Source organism: Nyctereutes procyonoides, unplaced genomic scaffold (genome assembly GCF_905146905.1).
Source record: "Nyctereutes procyonoides isolate TBG_1078 unplaced genomic scaffold, NYPRO_anot_genome, whole genome shotgun sequence".
In the NCBI taxonomy this organism is placed as follows: Eukaryota; Metazoa; Chordata; class Mammalia; order Carnivora; family Canidae; genus Nyctereutes; species Nyctereutes procyonoides.
Genome location: NW_026575135.1, coordinates 59,518,912 through 59,531,636, shown reverse-complemented (window position 1 = coordinate 59,531,636; position 12,725 = coordinate 59,518,912). Strand labels below are relative to the sequence as shown.

Here is a 12,725-nt window from a genome sequence, read left to right as displayed (position 1 = left end):
TCCTGGTAAAGTATCAAGGTCTGCATGAGTTGGGGTGTGTTACACATTTGCAGAATAACCCTGTTTTCTAGCCAATTATGCAGTGTTTCTTGCTGTTCACCAAGGAGCCTGCGAGCTCATTTTTGCAGGGATATCATGTCCACCAGGGTCTTAACAAGACGCCGCACTCAAACTGGGATAGTTCAAAGAAGCTTTAAAGAAGAAGAAAGATGTGGGCAAGGTGTAAGGAGATCACAGGGAATGGTAGAGTGCCCAGGGTAATTAGAGAGCTACTGTCACCACCTTAGGCTCAAGGAAAGCTGCAAGAAGAGTCCTGGAGCTTCTGCTCTGTGACCTTTCCACCTGGTCAGTTGAAAACGGGCCAGAGAGGGGGAGAAAGTTTTCTTACTTTGCTGTCCTTCCTGCCCTGGAACTCCAGGGGCTGAGCCCAAGGGGGAAGCCAGGGGCCTCCCAATCCCCAGAGGCTCTCGGAGCAGAGAGCAGGGTTGTGAAGGGCAGAGTGGACCGGGAAAGGCAAACAGAAGACCCTCAGCAGAGACAAATTACCTTTCCTCTCTTAAATCCATAGCACCTGGCCTCTGCAACAAGCTGTTTGAGAGGTTGCTCTTGGCATCTCAGTGACTCTTTTTCCTTATCTGTATAGTAGCAATGCACCTGCCTGCTTCCAGTGCCCACAGGAAAGGAATGCTTTATATCTATTTGAGGTGCCCTAAAAGAACCTGACTACAGGAGTGATTCGAAAGCATAATTTAAACCAAAGCAATAACAGACCCCTAAAAGCCCTGATTAAGAGTCCCAAATAAATTCGCTTCTGTAATTGCCAGTACACGTCTGTGTCCTCAACTTTATGAACCAACTCTGGCATCCCAGAGTTTACCTCCCTCCTTGATCAATTCTCAGTAAGGAATTTACTTCTCTAATAACATGCTTCTCAACATCACGCAGGTCCCAGAATGACCATCAAACAGAGACAACGTGAACAGCTGGGACTATCTGATGGTAGTAAACACAGATGTGCCTGACAGGACATTAACTGCTTAGCACGTTGATGTAACTGACTTCTCAATGTTTGGCGAGGCCCTGCAGTCCCTGAGATGCTACTGCCTGGGTTTAACGATCGCTGCGTTCCCCACCCGCTCTTTGGCAAAGGTGTTTCTGGAGCATTTGATGCAGTGCCTCAGCTTGGTGTTAATTATGGGATCGGCTCAAGGCCTGTGATTTAGAGCCTGGGCTCCGAACCCTTTCAGTAATTCAGTTCCCGTAAGTCTGTGTTATTGGCTCCTGAAAGCACTTGCTTAAGCTAATTAAAAAATAAGCTGAAGAAATTCATTTCTTATGCAAAATTAAATCTGATATACACACTGAATATTGCACCTTGTCATGTTCATTTCTAGGCTCAATTCTACCTTTTACTGTTCACTTCGCAGCTTGAGATTTCCCTTTTAAAACAAATGTTTGTATTCTTGAAAAGACAGCTTGGCCTTTTGAAAAATATTTGGTTATGAAGTAACTTTGATAAAAGGATTAAAGGACAAAAAAAAAAAAAACCTTGTCAATGTTCTGTGGTGTGATCAGTCAACCAACACCGTCGTGCCACTGACAAATTGATAGTCTCTTGATGAAACGGGAATGATTCTTCAAATAATCTGTCCTTTGCACAGGAAAATGGCATTGGTGGACCTGATAGGCATTAGGTATCAGCAATGATAACTTGATGAGTGGGGACTGTAATCTCTACCCTGTCCTACCCAATCTACCTAATAGCAGTAGAGGTTGATGAAATTAAGGGCAGGCTTTCCCAAGAAACAAAATCTCCTTTCACTTTTCAATGGAAACACATAAAACAAAAGTCACCCAGCTGCAGACCAGTGTTCTGTGTGTCTGTTCATGGCTAGGCTTTCAGAGGTAAGGGAGAAAAATCTCAGGGCAGAGTCCTTTCTAATACCTCTAACCTGAGCCAGCTCTCTTGGAAATGCATTCTTCACACACAGGCCATACTGACCTATGAAATACATCACTGCTCCTGAGAATCTTCTCAATAGCCTCAGCCTATTGTGGAGAGGCAAAGAATGTCACTGTCCCATAAAGCACTTGGCGCACACTTGGAAAAACTAGAGTACTCTTCCCGCTTAGAGAAATACTGAAGTCTCTTGGCAGTTTTGATTATTTAAAACAGTTATACGAAGCAATGATCTAAGGCACTGTCAGGTGAATCCCAGGTTCAGGGGAAAAGAGGGTAGGATCAGCTGCGAGCTGTTGGAGGAGTGAGCCTATATTTTTTTCCCTTTAACAGTAGCATTTAATAATGGTACTGTGGGATAACCGTAAGTTCTACTTCAATTTTAAGAAATCCTTAAGATTGGCCATGTGGGATGTTGTTACAGGAGGGCAAGCATGTATTTTACAGGCAGAGGTTGATGGGGAGATAGGCTGGATGCTATTAATGAGACCACGGTGGTGGAGGTAATGGAGGAATAGCTGACCCTTCTCTGATCTCTTGAAGACTACTACTGGGTAGAGGATACGGATGCATTTACTGCTTTCCTAGGCAGCAGGAGGCCAAAGACAATGAATAGAGAGTGACAAGAAATTCTGATGAAGGAGGTTTGAGTCAGTTCTTGGAGCTGGAAAAATATACTCCAAGTCTTTGACCACAAAAACACATGCTTGACCATCTACACCCTGACCTACGGTGTGTTCTTAAATATAAAAATGGAGTGGGGTGTAAAACAAGGATGCCTAAAGAAATTATGGTTTTATTTTTTCATGATGACTACATCAATTCTTTTTTTAAATATTTCAAATAGAAACTACTTTCAAAAACTGCATATGCTTAGTTTGACTTCTAGGTATTAGGTAATGCTAGTCTTTAAGTATCTGGGTTAATCCCAACTACCTGGAGCTCAACCAGGTCAGCTATATGCGGATAAGGTCTGTCAGCTAGTTACATACCCAACAGGGCTCCATATTCTGAGCATTGTAGGAACTAACAAATATTTGTAGGTGGACGGACTGACAGATTAAATGAATCCTATGTCTATTAAAGGGAATTTTCACCTATTCTTATTTATCATGTTGGAGGTAGAGAGCAAATAAGGGATATGTTACTCATTTCACATAGGTAGAAAACACGTTGCATTTCCATAATGCAATGTGTTTTTTATAGCTTTTATTTTTAGATTTCATTTTCTGGAATATTTCTGTTATTTTCTGGTATCACTCGCTAATTGCCACCTACTTGTCCTTTATGAAATTAATTTAATTTTATTATTTGTTATGAGATTAATTTTAATCAGACTATATCTGGTATTTACTTTTTCTTTTACCTATTTCTCTTCCCTGTTTCATGGCTGACTCGGTGAGGAGAGCAGATAGAACTATCTAATTTATACCCATATCACCACAGCCTGGCACAGAGTAAATGATCGATATATATTTGTTGCAAAATGCATGACTGTCTCCTTATTTCCTCCCTCCCTTTCCCAATTGGAGCCCTCTAAGTAAAGGTTTACCTCTAAGTAAACCATAAAGTTTGTCATTGAAACTAGTAATCTTTTTTATATGGAAAGGAGATGCTCTTGCTGATTATATGAGGACAAAATCTGCCACTGTCCCACCAAATTGGGACATATGGTCATACTACCTCAAGAGGTGTCTTCCATCTTTTTCCCCTGGAACTTTCTTACTAATTGGAAGAAATGGGCAAACGAGTTTTAGATAGCAGATGTCAAAATCCAGCACATTTCATTATTGCTTTTATACTCACCAGCCAATAAGTTGACAGTAATGCTTGCCTCTGTCCTAAGGACCACACAGTAAGTCCTCTCTCTGGCTTTTTTTTTTAATTTTATTTTTTTATTTTTTCTCTCTCTGGCTTTTTATACTTTGTTTTGTTTGCATGCACGTGTGTGTGTTTCTTTTAAGGATCTGTTGTTATTAGGATTGGCTTTCTGGGTGATTCAGATTTTCTTGATTCTTCTAAGTCTTGCTCCCTGCTTTTCATTCCCTAATCATCCTGCTTAGTTATTGTAGACTTCCAGTTGGAGGCTCTTGTCTGACTTAAATGTTTGGCTTCTGCCATTCTGCTCAACTTCCTTTGGAACTCCTGCTGGCAACTTCTAAATCTCCTCTTGACAAGAACCAGACTTCAACAATGCAGATGAGTAAGCCTGGATTTTGGTCTAAATTCTCATCCTTCAGAAGTGACATGGAAGCTTATCTACTGCTCCCCCCTGCCTTGACTGTGCACTTAGTCTAGAACTGGACTAAGGGCTAACACTGTTGCTTTCAAAAGGAATGTGGACCACAACTTCCAGGGAAGACAGCTTTCATTGTAACTGCCACCTGTCATGTGGCAAAACTTAGAGAAAACTCAACCAGGCTGTGTGATATGGATTCTGGGGGAAATTTATAAAGCAAGGATTAGAAAGAAGAGAAAGCCTGCAGACTCCTTCCTTCCCAGCCTGTATTGAGAGTTCTAGACACTCTGGGCAGTCTGCTAGGATGCACAGTGGATTTTTGTTCCAGTTGCTCTCCATTCTCACAGGGTAGGCATGACTGTACTGCTAGTGTGGGTAGAAAAAGAGTGCGAGGGTGCCAGTCAGTCTGAATTTTACAACTTGGCTGTTTATAGGAATTGTCTGAGAAACACAGCATCCAGACCTAGCAGTCTCCAGGCCCACGGGACATTGAGTCCTACTAAGGTGTGGAATTTGTTGGGTGGATGAGAGGTTGAGTCATAGCACTGCTTAAGAGATGAGCTGTAGATGCTGTGTTATTCACATCCTATCTCCCTGCTCTACAAGGAGTCAGCATGACTACAGCTTAGGAGCTTCCAATAAAAATACAAGTAGCCCTAGATGATTTCAATCTAAAAAAACAGTCAGGAAAAAGGCCTTCCTATTGTTTTATTGCAAAAGAAACTTCATTGCTTTCTTGATTCCCTTTTAATAGAGATAGTAATAAAAGTAAAATGGAAATGAAAGATTATGGATGGCCTGTAGGTATCTTCCTCAACAACAGAAAACAAGACACATAAATAGAAATATTAATCAATGCTCTGAGCTTAGTTCAGGTGCTAAGCTGTGGAGTGTAATACATCCCACAGCTTAATCATTATTTTTTATGGGTATAGTGGCCCGATGTACCCCAGGCAATTGCATCAATAAAATCTCCTGCTAGAATGGGTTCAGCATAGAGTTGTACTACTTTGCTGCCAGGTGAACAGCTTTGGATTTATATGAGATTCATGCTAATGTTGTGAGCAGTGTGTCCTGGATCTTCTTCATTTTAAATGTATAGTTGAAGACACCTGTATTCAGTTCCCAAGTTGGGCCTTAGTTTTGTTCTGGAAATGTACCTGCTCACACCAAAAAAGATGTCAGTTGAACTGAGCCATGTGACGCTACATAAAATCAAGCTTGCTACAAAAATAAATTGGGTGAAACAAATGCTTTCATCAGAAATGTCACTACTGAACAAGAAATAAAAGAGATATTTTTTTTTCTCTCCTGGGCAAGAATAGTAGATGACAAAGAATATTTTTCCCGGTATTAAATTTTAAGTATAATTTTTTTCTACAGGGAATTAGCATTTGTTTAAGGCACATAAAGAAAGTAGATCGAAATTTCTCTCATCTAGCAATGACTCTTTATTTTTTTTATTTTATTTTATAAATTAATTTTTATTGGTGTTCAATTTACCAACATACAGAATAACACCCAGTGCTCATCCCGTCAAGTGTACCCCTCAGTGCCTGTCACCCCTTCACCCCCACCCCCCGCCCTCCTCCCCCTCCACCACCCCTAGTTCATTTCCCAGAGTTAGAAGTCTTTATGTTCTGTCTCCCTTTCTGATATTTCTCACACATTTCTTCTCCCTTCCCTTATATTCCCTTTCACTATTATTCATATTCCCCAAATGAATGAGAACATACACTGTTTGTCCTTCTCCGGTTACTGTGGCCAAGTTCAAAAAGGGTGTTGCCTGAGTTCTCCTCTGGGATTTTGATGGAATCTTGTCTCACATTTAGATCTTTCATCTATTTTGAGTTTATCTTTGTGTATGGTGCAAGAGAGTGGTCCAGTTTCATTCTTCTGCATGTGGATGTCCAATTTTCCCAGCACCATTTATTGAAGAGAGTGTCTTTCTTCCAGTGGATCGTCTTTCCTCCTTTATCGTATATTAGTTGACCATAAAGTTCAGGGTCCACTTCTGGGTTCTCTGTTCTGTTCCATTGATCTATATGTCTGTTTTTGTGCCAGTACCACACTGTCTTGATGAACACAGCTTTGTAGTACAACCTGAAATCTGGCATTGTGATGCCCCCAGATATGGTTTTCTTTTTTAAAATTCCCCTAGCTGTTTGGGGTCTTTTCTGACTCCACACAAATCTTAAAATAATTTGTTCTAAGTCTCTGAAGAAAGTCCATGGTATTTTGATAGGGATTGCATTATACGTGTAAATTGCCCTGGGTAACATTGACATTTTCACAATATTAATTCTGCCAATCCATGAGCATGGAATATTTTTCCATCTCTTTGTGTCTTCCTCAATTTCTTTCAGAAGTGTTCTATAGTTTTTAGGGTATATTTTGAGAACCATTTGAATGGTAAATGGTTCTCCAACCTTTTATTTTCAGGTTGTAGGTGTCCTTCTGTCTAAAATGAGTCTCTTGTAGACAGCAAATAGATGGGTCCTGCTTTTTTATCCAGTCTGAAACCCTGCGCCTTTTGATGGGGTCATTAAGCCCGTTCACGTTCAGAGTTACTATTGACAGATATGAGTTTAGTGTCATCATGATATCTATTTAGTCCTTGTTTTTGTGTATTGTTCCACTGAACTTCTTCTTAAAGGGGAATTTTAAGAGTCCCCCTTAAAATTTCTTGCAGAGCTGGTTTGGAGGTCACATATTCTTTCAGTTCCTGCCTGTCTTGGAAGCTCTTTATCTCTCCTTCCATTTTGAATGAGAGCCTTGCTGGATAGAGTATTCTTGGTTGCATGTTCTTCTCATTTAGGACCCTGAATATATCCTGCCAGCCCTTTCTGGCCTGCCAGGTCTCTGTGGAGAGGTCTGCTGTTACCCTAATACTCCTCCCCATAAAAGTCAGGGATTTCTTGTCTCTTGCTAGCAATGACTCTTTAGAAAAATAATTTATTTTACCGCAGCCATACTTTGTAGGAAAAAAGGAAAAAAACTGCAGGGGAAGTCATGCCAGATCATTACTTTTCCCCTCTAGGTTGTCATATTATCAACCTATTGTCACTAATTACATTATATTCTCCTACTTTGTAAGATTAGATTCTTCAGGCTGGCTTCTAAGGATGATAAGGCCATCAAGCATGCGAGAAAAAGAAAAGAAATCCAAGGAACTCTGTCTTCACCCTCTTCTACAAACATTCTTTCTACATGGCATTAAACATTTTCATCCTCCAAACTGGGAAATGTCTCCGAAATCTGGCTGTCACGGCCGGGTTCAAAACACTGACTCAGTGAGGGAAACAAGTTTGGAGTGAAATGCTATCCTTTCATTCTATTGACTTTTCCATTTCCTTTCCATAAATGTTCAATAAAATTTATTCTGAGATACAAGATTTTAATTTTCATTTCTCTAGTTTTCATTGATATGTGTTTCCATGCCATGTGGTTTCATCAAATATGATTAAAAGACGATAGTATCAAATGAGCTATCAATGGCAAACTTTTAAAAAGAAATGCAACGGTAATCTTATATGGTAGGGCTGTGTCTTTGCAATGTGCAAACATATAGATGTAAAGAAAAAAATGTCCCACTAACCAGATGTTAACGCTGAAGTAACTTTAAATATTGGGACACTTTATCTGTACTTGCTAACTGGTCCAGTGTTTCTTAGTATATGACTGTCCATACTCTGTAGACAAAAGAGACAGACAATCTAACAGCACTAATCATTTTTTTATCCAGATGTCCTGCCATCGTGTTAGCAAAGCCTTTCCCCGGTTTTAACAGTTGATACTCAATAGAAACTTGAGATCAGTATTGTTACATTGATGGTTTTCCCTGAGAAACCTCCGATTTTTAAAAATCCCTGATTATTCACTCATTATTATTCTGAATAAGTAACTAATTTGACATGGGAAGCTTATTAAATACTGTTAATATGTTGTTAATGGTGAGAGGAAAGTATTATACACACCATACACATACATTTCAACATATATCTATATAGATCATTGTGCAGTTTAAAAATTTTATGTATGAACCCTATTCTGTTAATTAGCTTCTGCATTAATAATTGGAGATGGCACTAGCATATAAATAAACAAGTAGGTAAATACATACAAATATAACCTAAAATTTCCCTCTTACATGAATTCATTTCAACTGTTCTTCTGCTAAGGTATACAAAAAAAAATTAAAAATAAACCTCAGGCTATTTCATATGTTCTTTGTAAGGAGACAGAATCTTTGTATAATTTTAAAATTCTGAAGATTTATAGCTTGTGAGGTTCTCTTACCTTCCACTCTAATGGTCCGCATCACTTAGACTGGAAATTTTAAAGTAAGTATATTTATTTTTGCATTTCTTCAGAAGCTCCAACTTAAATATTATCATGACAATAAATATCTTTGCGTTAAGAACCCTTCATAAAATGTAAGAGCTTTTAACGTGAAATAAATAAATGCATTGTTCACTCAGATTAGGTCAGTGTCTTTGAAATATACTGTGTTAGAATGTTAATTGAGTTTGACATAAGCATGGATATAAAATGCATCGTGCCACTCAACTTAGCAGCGGTGGAACTGATTACCAATTCTAATCGTCGTCTGCCTGCCTGATGACAGCATACCGAGATGGAGATGTTGAATATTTTAGTTTGTGATATTATCATGGTTGTTTAAAGTACTGACTACGTGTTTTGAAACCAATAGAAGTAATTGGTATGCATGTAAGAAATAGCAGGCTGAGCACATCATTTATTTAGAGAGTCTTTTGATGTAACTCTATGGGGGAAAATGTTAATAAAACATGGTTCAAAGATAAATTTATACTCAGCACTATAATATGACATAAAGCACAAATTATTGTACTGAAACAACTGTTTTCTAGTGAAACATGTTCTTTATCCCTTCCGAAGCTACTCACGAAAGCCAGAAAGACCAGGCTAGGAGGAAACAAAAGGTACGCAGGTATTGTTAATTCTTTTAAACTTTTTTGAAGCAACCTGTGACAATTAAAATCTGTGTGCCAACGGAGAAAAATCAAGAAATGTGACAGAGTTCCCAAACCTTTACATTTGCTCCCAGAAATTAGGTTATGGTCTCACAGGGCAGGCTCACCACCAAGTCAGTATTGAGAAAGACTAGAAAACACATTTGGGAAGTGATAGGGCGGCCTTGTGTGAAAGGTCAGAGGTAGAGGGTAGCTCCGCACACACATCCTTCTGCAGCGAGGGCACGGACATGCTTAGTCTCTACTCAAGTGGGAAAGTACCTTTTATGACAATATTAATTAAATGCCTAATAATGGCCAGAGAACTGCTGACTTCAAACCTGATGGGTTTCAGGCAGCATCTGAGATTACAACTATGTGTTAGCAAAACTTGAAAAACTGCTGACAATAAAAAATTCGTTAAGAACAGTGTTGTAGGCTAGACATGGACAAGCAGGGAGGGAAGAGGGTTTCTTTCAGGCAACTCTCTAGGGAGTGTGACTGACTCCTCTCATCAGTGTGGGGAGAAGTGTTCCTAATCAGTGGAGACCACACACAGGAGTTTTTGGGGGATCACCCTGAAAATCAGAAGAGTCGATCTTTTGACTTTTAATGACAACTGTGTATTCTTAGGCAGGGATTTGAATCCTCCTGAGCTTTATTCTCTTTATCTTGGACTAGATGGTTTCCCACTCTTCTTTTAATTCTTGGTTCTACAATGCCTTCTTCTCAAGGATGTTAAGTGGGAACTTCTAGGTCCAACAAGTAGAAGAGATGGGCCTGATCTAGGGCTTACCTGGATGATCTCATGTGATCTTCCTGACAACCTTGTGAGATATTGTATATCCATTTTGCAGGTGAGGAAGTCCCGACACAGTTGTCATATACAACTATATTGAACAGAGCCACGATTCAAATACAGGCAGTTTGGCTCTAGAGCTCGGGTGCCAGACTTCAAAAGTATCACAGTGAATGAACATCTGTGCTTGGCCCAATCTTTTCTGCTGTATGTGACCCGGGCCTTTTGTGATCAAGTCACTAGCCATGGGGTGGGGACGGTGGCTAGCACAGCTGTGAGGAGTAGCTTGGCTTAATCTGAGAAGAGTTCACTTTCACCTACACACATTTGCTGCCTCAGAACTCTTATCCATCAGATTGCCACCATGAGAAATTCTGTCCTTGGTTCAGCTGACTGGGGGGAGCATATGAGGAGCTCTCCCCTGTGTCTCCTCTATGATCATTTCATCCCTATAATTGGGCTTCAGTGTTTAAAGTCTCTATGTCAATAGTATTTAATTTAATCAACCCCACATTCATCAAGCAGTGTATTATAAGCGGAAGCTTATGTTGGAATTCCTATTAACTTGCATTTTTTAAATGAGGATTTGAGGATTCAGAATGGCCACTTTTGGCAAAAATATGACTATAAAAATAAAAGCTAATAATTAGAAAAATGCTTGACAGTTCCCCTTCCTACCTACACTTATTGCTTCTGCTGATACTGCATTTCTGCCTAATGAACTCACACCCTTTCATCAGCCACAGCATGCTTCTGCCAGGCTCCATCAACTTTCCAGGCCTGTTCATAATTTCTGTCACTACTTTCTTGTCACTATGGAGGTCAGTGTAAAGAACACATCTCATAGGTTTATGGCTACAGTAAAGCTAAACACGTAACATTTCATCAACTCTTACTAAATACTGGATACTAAAGATGTGTAGATCAGTCCGGGCTGCTATAACAAAATCCCATAGACTGTGTGGCTTGCAACAGATGTTTATTTCTCACAGTTTTGGAGGCTGGAGGTCCAAGAGGTAGGTGCTGGCAGATTCAGTTCCTGGAGAGAGTTCTTCCTGGATGGCTGACAACCATCTTCTCGCTGTGGCCTCATGTGACAGAAAGAGAGCTCTGGCCTTTTTCTCTTCATCTTCTTCTTTTTCTTCTTCTCTTTTTAAGAGTTATTTATTTATTCATGAGAGACACAGAGAGAGGCAGAGACATAGGCAGAGGGGGAAACAGGCTCCCTGTGGGGAGCCCTATGCAGGACTTGATCCCAGGACCCCCGGATCACGACCTGAGCCAAAGGTAGAGGCTTAACCATTGAGCCACCCAAGCGCCCCTCTCTTTGTCTTCTTATAAGGACACAAATCCCATGTGTCATGGGGGCCCCACCCTTATGACTTCATGTAAACTTATCACCTCACAAAGGCCCCATTTCTAAATTTCATCACATTGGTGGTTAGGGCTTCAAAACAAGAATTTTGTGGGAGACATAGGCATTTGGTCTACAGCAAAGGGCAATGAAGCATTTTCATCTTTTCATCCTCTGAACGGAAATGACACGAGTCCACATAGAAAAGGCAGGACTGGAGGGAGGGGCAAGATGGCGGAAGAGCAGGGTCCCCAAATCGCCTGTCCCCACCAAGTTACCTAGATAACCTTCAAACCATCCTGAAAATCTACGAATTCAGCCTGAGATGTAAAGAGAGACCAGCTGGAACGCTACAGTGAGAAGAGTCCGCGCTTCTATCAAGGTAGGAAGACGGGGAAAAAGAAATAAAGGAACAAAAGGCCTCCGAGGGGGAGGGGCCCCGCGAGGAGCCGGGCTGAGGCCGAGGCGAGTGTCCCCAGGACAGGAGAGCCCCGTCCCGGAGGAGCAGGAGCTGCACCAACCTTCCCGGGCGGGCGGAAAGGGGCTCGCAGGGAGTTGGAGCAGGACCCAGGAGGGCGGGGATGCCCTCGGGCTCCCGGGGACACTAACAGACACCTGCGCCCCGGGAGAGTGCGCCGAGCTCCCTAAGGGCTGCAGCGCGCACGGCGGGACCGACCGGAGCAGCTCGGAGGGGCTCGGGCGGCGGCTCCGCGGAGGGGGCTGCGGGGCGGGAGCGCGAATCCAACAGCGCAGGCCCCGGAGCACAGGGCGCCGGGACACAGCCCAGGATCCGGCCTCCCCCTGGGACAGGCAGAGGCCGGGAGGGCCCAGGACAGCAAGGACGCTCCTGCCCCGAGCTGAGCAGATCAGCGGCCCCGCCCCGGAGCCTCCAGGCCCTGCGGACGGAGAACCGAGAGCCCCGAGCCCCGTAGTTCCTGCGGAGGCTGAATCCAGGCTTCCAGAGTTGCCACAGCAACTGCTGCTGTTCCTCCCTGGGTCCCACGGGGTAAACAACCCCCGCTGAGCCCTGCAGCAGGCAGGGGCAGAGCAGCTCCCCCAAGTGCTGACACCTGAAAATCAGCACAGCAGGCCCCTCCCCCAGAAGACCAGCTGGACGGACCAGTGATACTCCCCCGTGTTCCAATACAACTTGTTTTTGGCCACTCTGCACTGAGCAAAATGACTAGAAGGAAAACCTCACTTCAAAAGAAAGAATCAGAAACAGCCCTCTTTCCCACAGAGTTACAAAATCTGGATTACACTTCAATGTCAGAAAGCCAATTCAGAAGCACCATTATACAGCTACTGGTGGCTCTAGAAAAAAGCATTAAGGCCTCACGAGACTTCATGACTGCAGAATTTAGATCCAATCAGGCAGA

At 41.9% G+C, this 12,725-nt stretch overlaps 1 long non-coding RNA gene across 1 annotated transcript in view; it reads right to left on the bottom strand.

Moving 5' to 3' along the window:
- Positions 1-12,725, bottom strand: part of LOC129495073 (uncharacterized) — a 115,121-nt gene that overhangs the window by 11,698 nt on the left and 90,698 nt on the right. The gene's annotated exons all lie outside the window — the stretch shown is intronic.